The sequence below is a fragment of the Macrosteles quadrilineatus genome, unplaced genomic scaffold (genome assembly GCF_028750875.1).
Source record: "Macrosteles quadrilineatus isolate MER2022 unplaced genomic scaffold, UCM_ALF_1.0 Scaffold_7__1_contigs__length_78375512, whole genome shotgun sequence".
In the NCBI taxonomy this organism is placed as follows: domain Eukaryota; kingdom Metazoa; phylum Arthropoda; class Insecta; order Hemiptera; family Cicadellidae; genus Macrosteles; species Macrosteles quadrilineatus.
The window spans coordinates 17,760,496-17,769,621 of NW_026542600.1; positions in this window are offsets into that span (position 1 = coordinate 17,760,496).

Sequence of the window (9,126 nt, forward strand, 5' to 3'; positions counted from 1 at the left end):
CTATGCTTCTTCTTTGAGAATTAATAATGGATGATAGTGGATTGAACGTGGCAAAAGAATTAGTGTTAAAACCTATGATGACTATATGTGATTAGAGATCATATTTACCTTTAGAAGCTTATCATGATGGAAAATTATAGTGATTCAATCAAAACACCTTCTTCTTATGTTAAAATGATGTCTTACAACATATCACAGGCGTTCTAATGGTATTAAAAATATCAGAATAGCTCGTTTAGGTTGGATACAAAAGCTAAGAACAAAAATATCTCAACTTATTTGACTCCTTTAATTACGTAGTGTCTATAAGTGATTTTGTAAAAGAAAAGATGTCAAACTGTTAAGTATACAGTAGTGCAACGATAGAGGCAAGTATTTCATAAACATGGGTCATTTTAACTCTTACTTTAAACATCTGTACAGTGACAGATTATAGAAATAAAATACGTGGTATGCAAACTTAAACATTTCATTAAATTCTCTTTGTTTCACTTCCATTTAATTCTTTACAAATATCAGATGATTAGGTAACTAAATAATTCCTATATTCTTTTGCTCTAAATGTAATGTTAATATCAGCAAATTTATAGTCGTGTTCTTACAAACTATTTAAATCGTGTTTACTAATTGTTTCACTATCATATTGTATTCTTTATTGAAGCATTTATCATAACTATCCTCAATTTCCTTTGAACAATTTCTCGCACTTTTTTTCTTTTTTTAATTTATCTCAAATACTTATTTCATTTTCTAAAAACGAACGATACAAAAAGCAGATTGTATAGCCATTAATATCTTTTTTAATTTTTTTTACCAAACTATTGAATTATATACGAAATAATTTCATTATATAAACGACTACATCAGAAGGTATTTGGGGGGGGGGGGAGTTATACAATTATTTATTTCTCCATCTCCAACCCACTTAGGATAATACTGCCCTGTATAACAACAAAGGACTGTTTAAATATTGATGTTGTAATTCAATCTCACTCTTGAAACACACTTCTACTGCATTTCAAAATAATATTTTTTACTGTGGACATACAATGTAATATCATGCATCATAGACCATTAATCTGATCAGTCATGAACCATTCATCTGACCACCATCTGATCAATCATTCATTATGTCCTTTTTAATATTCTTACATATGATTTGAAAACTTTCCTATACTTTTTTTATAAAGAGCTATCTTATCTCGCATACTAACGCCTAACTTAAGTAATAGCTTTACGGCCTTGCTGAAGTACTAAGTCTAGCAGGATAGGTGTGAAAAATATGTGTTTGTTGTGAACTTCAACTTTTGAAACAAAGAAGGAGAGAGTTGTAATAAAAACAGCAATAACTATTGATCTATACTCTCTCGTCCTAACTCATTCCAAATAATTATTCTAATCAAGAGGGACATCAAACAATTAATTTTCTTTGCAAGAGATGATTATGATGAGTAGAGTGAATGTCTTAGAATGTTCAAACATAACAGTAAGGGAATTTATATTCATGGGTAAATTACTCTTTTAATATTTTCCTAACATCATTGATTTACTTATTCAACGTAAATGAAAACACGTACATCATTACTATTTTTTATAATAATTGATAATGACTGGTTCAATATTATTGAGTATTTAAGGAGCTACTCATTGAACAGTTTCTAGAAAAGATCTGAATGACGACATAATAAAAAAAAAACCTGTACTGCAAGGTACTACAAGGTGTAACTAGCTTTTTAATAATTTTAAAATCTTTTTAAAAGTAAAACGTATATGACAGTGAAATAACTTTGTTACTCAAGCTTAATTGAAGTATCGACGCTCGCAGCTACCACAAAGAGTCAATTATTTTATCTGATTTGATTGTTTTAACAAGTGCTTTTGCAATACAGAATGACCTAAATCCATAATTTTTGTTTCCAAAAGAAATATGCTATGCGTGTATTTCAACAATCTCAATTTATTTTGGAAAGGATATTTCCTATTTCCGATTACATTTGTACATGAATTCCCACACAAGCTACAGCTGTACAGATAATTTATCTAACAAATATTTTCAAAACAGGTAGGTCGTTTACTTTCTTAGTTAAGGATTATGAATATGAAATATTGCTGGACTCGGATGGAAAATACTCTGTCTCTGATATGACACCTCGGGCTACAGCTGAAACCCGTTTAAAAATGAGAGATTCCAGACTGCTCTTAGTTCTGTAAATCCATTTTGTGTAAAAAAAAACACGTTAAAAGTTGCATAGGTCTTGAGTGAATTCCTTTTTTTTATTTTATTATTCATTATTTGATAGTAAGTGGTCCCATGAAAGAGAGACTTAAGACGTATCTCTCGTTCAGCTGACCTCTGTTTATATATATTTTAAAACACTTTTAAAATGAAAATTCACTGTGAATTAAATTCCAATGCATCAATGTGCTTTCATGACACAAACAAAAACCTTTTACACCTTTCATAAGTAATTCCAATGTCTACTTAAAAATATTACTTTTAAAAGGTTCGAAGTAAACCACTGTACCTTCCACAAATTAAATTCGTATCATTTATGCATTAAATTTTTTAACGCAAAGTCTCTGATTCTAATCCCAAAATATCAATAATATATTCAATTACATCTTGACATCGGTTTAGTAAAAATTGCAAGAGCTTATAACATTCAAATTCTCCTTTTAAAAAAGATAAACAACACCGAAAACACTGGAGTGTCCTTACTATTACTTTAATTAGTAAGGATTGTACTGGACCAAGAAAAGCTTTCAAAATCAGTGGCTAACCAAGGACCATTTTGTTCAAGGTTACTAATTAATACAAGTAATGTTTACAACATTCTAGGTTTAGATCACCACTGTCCGTTTTTAGTAGCTTTGTGACTATCAATCTTGAACACACGTAAAATAATTAAATTAAATATAAAACCAGCTGTGAATTCAATTAAAAACCCAGTCATTAATAGAACTTTACCGAGAAAATTAAGTATCACTGTAAATGTAATGTATGAATGGTAACTCCATAAAATATTATAACTAAAATATATAAAAAATAGTAACTCATCTAACTTTGGTTTTCATTTTGTTGAATAGTTTTAAATAGGGTTAAATTCAATTTATTGATTATTTTATATACTTTATATTTTAGCTGAGGTTGAAATGGATCTCGACTATCTAGAAAAATTTTGTCAGATGCATACTATTTCATACAAATCACCCGACAGACCATGATTGTCAGAAACACTAAATACTGTATCACTTTATTAACTAAAAAAAAAAGAAAATCAAATTTTCTTCGAAAAGTCCCTCTAATGAATAATTTTGGATAATATGTGTTCAAGGTTTAAATGGGTCGTCAACTTAAAAAAATGAATTTGTCATCTTGAATGGAGATTTTAAAACTTATTCTTGAAGAATAAAGCTTATACATAAGTTTGTCCAAAAATAAGTTTTTTTCTGGACTCGCTTTCAACGTTTCTATTTAAGAAAATAATCACGAATAATCTGTTTTCTCATTATATTAAAGGTAGTATGTGTGTGGGTTAAGCGAAGTTTTACATACACTTTCGATGAATTGTTCAATATTTTTAATTTAAGGTGTGTACATGTAATAGAACATGAATTACGTAAGGATTGTTTGCACCGGAATATTATTACTGTCAAAGACTAGCTGTTCAGTCACTACATGACTTTAAAGGAAATGCAAATTTAAATTCAATAATATTTTCTAGGAAATTAGTGCGTTTAAGAATGTAGAATGTGATATTAGATATCGTTTAAATTACCTCTGGATTAATATTTGTCTTTCAACTAATTAACATATGTTATCTGACTCAACCACAGTTTTGTGAAGGTGTTTTGTCAAAATTCATCAACAGTTTTTTAAACCTTGGATCAGTCTAACTTAAGTGTATTAAAACTAACGGTCTTTAAAAAATATCAAACTCTGTATTCTTTATTCTAAAACCTGTTAACAAGCATAAAAAAATTATCATTACTTGAACCAAGCTTTATCTAAAAACCTTTCTTCAATACGAACCATTTTCAGGCTCTTGATGAATATGTAATAATGTCACAGCTCAATTATTCACTGCCACGTTCAACTCGTCGTTGAGAATAGGCAATTTCACACCACCTTAACTGTAAATTTTATGTTAGTTACATAGACTTAGTAAACGATTCTGTTCGATAGGACAAAATGAAACTAAGAAACATAAGTTTCAAGTTAAATTATGTGTTAACTACCTGCAAGATAGTTTCGTATAAGAAAACTGCTTTTTTGAATAGGATATCAAACTATTGAAATATTGTTAGAGTTATCAAGTATTTTTACCCTTTTACAGCTAGATTACAGGTCACATTTTAAACGATTCACTAAACCCCGTCCAGCATATCCAGCTTAATTATATAATAATGCTTGTAAACAACAATGCCAGCTAAAAAAAAACTGGGTCCTAAAGTTTTCATTTTGTTTCAACACAGAATTGTTCATTTATTTTGATTTTTTTTGTTTTTATCGTAAAGAAGCTAAATAGACGGACTTAAAATTAATGTCCACAACACACAACAATTTTTAATGCGTCCATTTTATTATGACGGAATTTTGATTTGCTGAACATAATACTATCTAAAACATAAGGTTCATTCTTCAAATTTCAAGACAATAAAACTGCAATCATAGCAACCAGAGGACAAGAGAAATGAGGCCATAAAAATAGTTTATGATACTAACTAAGGTAATACTTTTCTCCGTGTCATTAAACCCACTGTAAGTATTTTTCTCAACGGGAAATAACTCGCATCACTCATTTTCAGAACCGAACCTTCTTTTCATAGATTCTTGTTTCATAAGTATACCACCATAATTAGCACCATAATAAGCACCAGTATTAGAACCATTAATATTTTATTTAGGAGAAGTTTCTAATAAAAAAACCATTATTCTTAAAGCTAATCCATCATTAAGCAGTAGTTTGACTAAATCAAGACCGAAACACCTTAAGCCCCAGAGGAATAGAATTAATCAGGTGCCAAAGATTCAATTTAGTTTCTGGTTCTTCTGTTGGACTCTACGATTAATGCTTCAATAAAAGCACTATAAAAGATATTAATTTCGACGAGGGAATGGTATCACATAGACATATTTATTTTTCAAAGTAGATCCTTAGACGTTGTGGAAATACTATTGAAACTGTTCTTGTCCTTATTTTTAAAAGGGCGCTGAATTTATTTACTTTATAGAAAAGTGCATCCTGCATAAACAGGTTTTGTGAAAATATCGAATTGTATCTTAAATACAGGCTAATTGGAATCTAAAGTTTTTACTTAACATAATTTCTTATTAATCTGACTTTGGAAAAGGATTTTTTTTTAAGTATTACGATTATAAATTATTTACTAAAAAAAAATAATGATATGGTCAAATGAAATATATTTATCTATAATTAAATAAGCCATGAAGGTTGATTGCTCACGATTACGTGCAATTCTTCGGAGAGCTACTTAGTGGAGCTATTACTTGGGGAGATACTTTAAATTCCATAATTTCCAAGAGAGCCAAAGAGAAAATGTGTTTTAAGCCACCTTTCAGTATAATACCTTCAGTTAGTGAACTTAAGCAGATGACCAATATATAGAACAGTCTTTAAACAATATTAGTCTGAATATTTTAAGGCTGGTTCACTAGAAAATCTAATAGTAAATAAATTAGTTTTATACAAGCCTTCACAGGCCTTCCTCAAGATACCGTAGTAAATATACCATATTCAAGCCAACAGCAAGTGTCACCAATGTGTCGAACATAGGCCAGCGCCATAGCACAATCTACCTTCATGATCAACTCTTCTGCTTGCATCAAATAACTAAATCTTACTAGTTGCATGGTCCAAAGGATACCTTCTACAAATGAACTGAATGTTAATGTACTTCTTGGTTTCCTCTATACTTTTAATTTACTGCGGGAATTTCATAGAATTAATTATCAGTCTTTAATAAAAAGTCTTAACTCTTGTTGTAGGGGAACTCTGTTGGTCAGACTACTTGTCTTGTATACAATAATGTAATAACCATAGAAAATATCAAAATGTAGTTTTACACAATATTTTGCATTATTTACTTTCTCAATGGGTTGTATGGCAATGTTACCTCCATAATACGTCATATCAACACTATTAGATGATAGTATAATAAATGGGGTGAAGGATACAACACAATACTCATTGTATTGCGTATTGTGATCAGCAAATACTGTCCCTTGATGTTGTATAGAAGTAGGCCTATACCTATCGTAAATTAGCATCTAAGAGGTTAGTATGTATTCAGTCATATCAATCCTAATAGCTCCATTATAAATTCATGTTACAGATTATAGTATACATTTCAAAAATCAAATTATAAAATAATGAAGAAATTATGGGAAATTATAAAAATAAGAAAGTTTTAACACTCGGAAAGTGTAGCACTGGTACCAACCCTCACTCGGCTTTCAGATGATGAGAATATAATATCCTAAAATTCTGTGTCACTTCTAGTATGAATATCTTCATTTTTTAATATTTTCAATAATATAGGTGTAACTGCAAACTAACTTGACATACAAGGACGTTCTGCTAAAACAAAAATTTGTTTGCAAAAATATTTTTATGATGAAATTTTACAAACATGTTTGACTTTTTTTATTTAATTTGTAGTATCCGAGTATTTCAGTTATAAAAAAGCTTATTAAATAAATTTTATCCTTTTTGACAGACTAAAACTTTGTTGAAGATTCAATGGTCCCATTTGGCCAGATCGTTGAACACATTGGCGTTAGTGTTTGGCTGATCGCCCAAATACCGATGATCCTCTATTGTACATCAATATTAGAAACCAGATATTGGATTACAGTTTTGGCCATTGAAGATTATGTATCATAACACCTTATTTCTCCCTAGATAATTTTTGATGATGTTGATACATGATATGATTCAATATTTTGACAAAAATACAAAATATTTTTAAAAAGTTCAACAATTACATTGAGAGATAATAATATAAACATGCTTTCATCGAACACAATTAATCTATATTACTTTTTTATTTAAAGGGGCCTGTTTCAATTACTTGTAAATTTTACAAATATTTTGTACAATTATATTAAAAAAATAACCATTTTGAAATTTACTTATGTTGTACCAGTATCCTGCAGAGACAATAATTATGTTTTATCCAAATCTATTAAAAAACATATTAATTGTTTATTCATTCATGAATAGCCACTAGCAACCTAGGCTACTCAGTGCTGTTTTTACAATTTAGGAGGTTAACACGCATTTTCTGATTGTTTAAATAAATTGATGTTTTACCTGATTGCATAATTTTTGTGAACACATCTGCTAGACATTGTATGACTACCTGGCATTGTGCCTGGGTCTACCTTATTCCACGATGTGGGCTTTACAAGAAACTAATTAATACAATTAAGTTAGTTACAGCACAGCTTAGAGTGACCAGCCAGTTAACTAATACTGTTTTCAAACAGTAAGGGCCTATATGAAGTATGCATTAGTATTGTTACCATGCAACTTAATATTAGCTACAGATGTAGACATGTTAATAATTTATTTTTTATCTATATTTCATCGCTAGTAGCACTTTGTATGGACTGTCAGAACTGTTCAAAGAGAAAGCATAACAATGCGACCATTATTTATTTATTTATTTATTTATTTACGGTTACACCATTTTTACAGGGTTGAACATGCTGATGATATAATTACGATATTGAAAGATTGAGATGAATTAACAAAAAGCAATAATGAATGCAAGTGAAATGTTAAATATGTATATATGTTGCACCAAAGTCCAAGATACCGACTATTAGGATAGCATGAACCTCGTGACCTTTTTGACATTTTGTATACGGATTTGAATATTTCAACAATTATAATAATATTTAATATATTATTATTATATATTTATATAACAAGGTTATAAGTGTAAATTGATGAATAAAACTTGCTCCGTTCAGTTTACCGTCAGACAGGGCAGGACAGTGTAGGTGTACTAATATTCTGATGTTACGTCTTGCCAAAAGACATACAAAGTGGTTAACGATATTTTTCATGAATGTTATTAAGCAAATTTCATTTTTCTTTACGCTTAAACAAATTACTAACAATAAATATATTTACGTTTCAATCACACACTATGATTAAAATTACTAAGGCTATTAGTATTAGTGTAATGAATCAATGATCATTATTTTGCGTTATATGGATCGCAGGTCGAGGTTCAACGTTAACATACATGTTATCATCGGCTCTTTAAAAGAGGTCGAGTCACTCAATATACATTGACCAGTACATATCAAGAAGCAATGCAACAGTTTATTGAAGCCATTAAAATAATGAAATATTTGTATATGCATATATTAATAGTATAACTCAAGATGGAACAATATATATGTCTTTGATAAATACAAGATATAAATAACAGAATATACTGTGACAATTTGAATACAATTAATACCAGTCATAAAGCGGCTCAGTTTTCTACCTCAAAACTAGCTAAAAAGAATGAGGTGTTACTTTATCCTTATGCACCTTAAACTTTTCGGTCTGATTAAATATATAAAAAATTACAAACGACAACTTCTTACCTGCTTTTTAGATACCATACACAATTTTGTTCATCATTCTAACACCTCATAATATTATAATACGCATGAAACCAAGGATCTTTGAGAAACCGAAATCTCAATTCATGAAGCTTGAAATCTTAACTGGCAAATGACCATGGTTTAAGGTTAATATATACATATATTATAATGCATGGTTAATATATATTATAATGCATAATGTAAAACCACGCTGAAGTGTACATTGTACATGACATGCACTCATAAAGTTTCGCAATTATATATTTTAGTACAGTATTAATAACATAATAATATGCTAAAATGATAATTTCAAAATCTAGTTCAGCCAGTCTAGGTATTTTTATGTTTTGTGAAATACATATATACAAAATACAAGTTTTGTGTATAAATGTAACAATATGTGAAATCTGTTTTAGATAATGCTATATTATAAATAACACAGTGTATAACAAATAATTGTCTCGTTGGTTGATGTCATCTCCAGAGATAAGTGA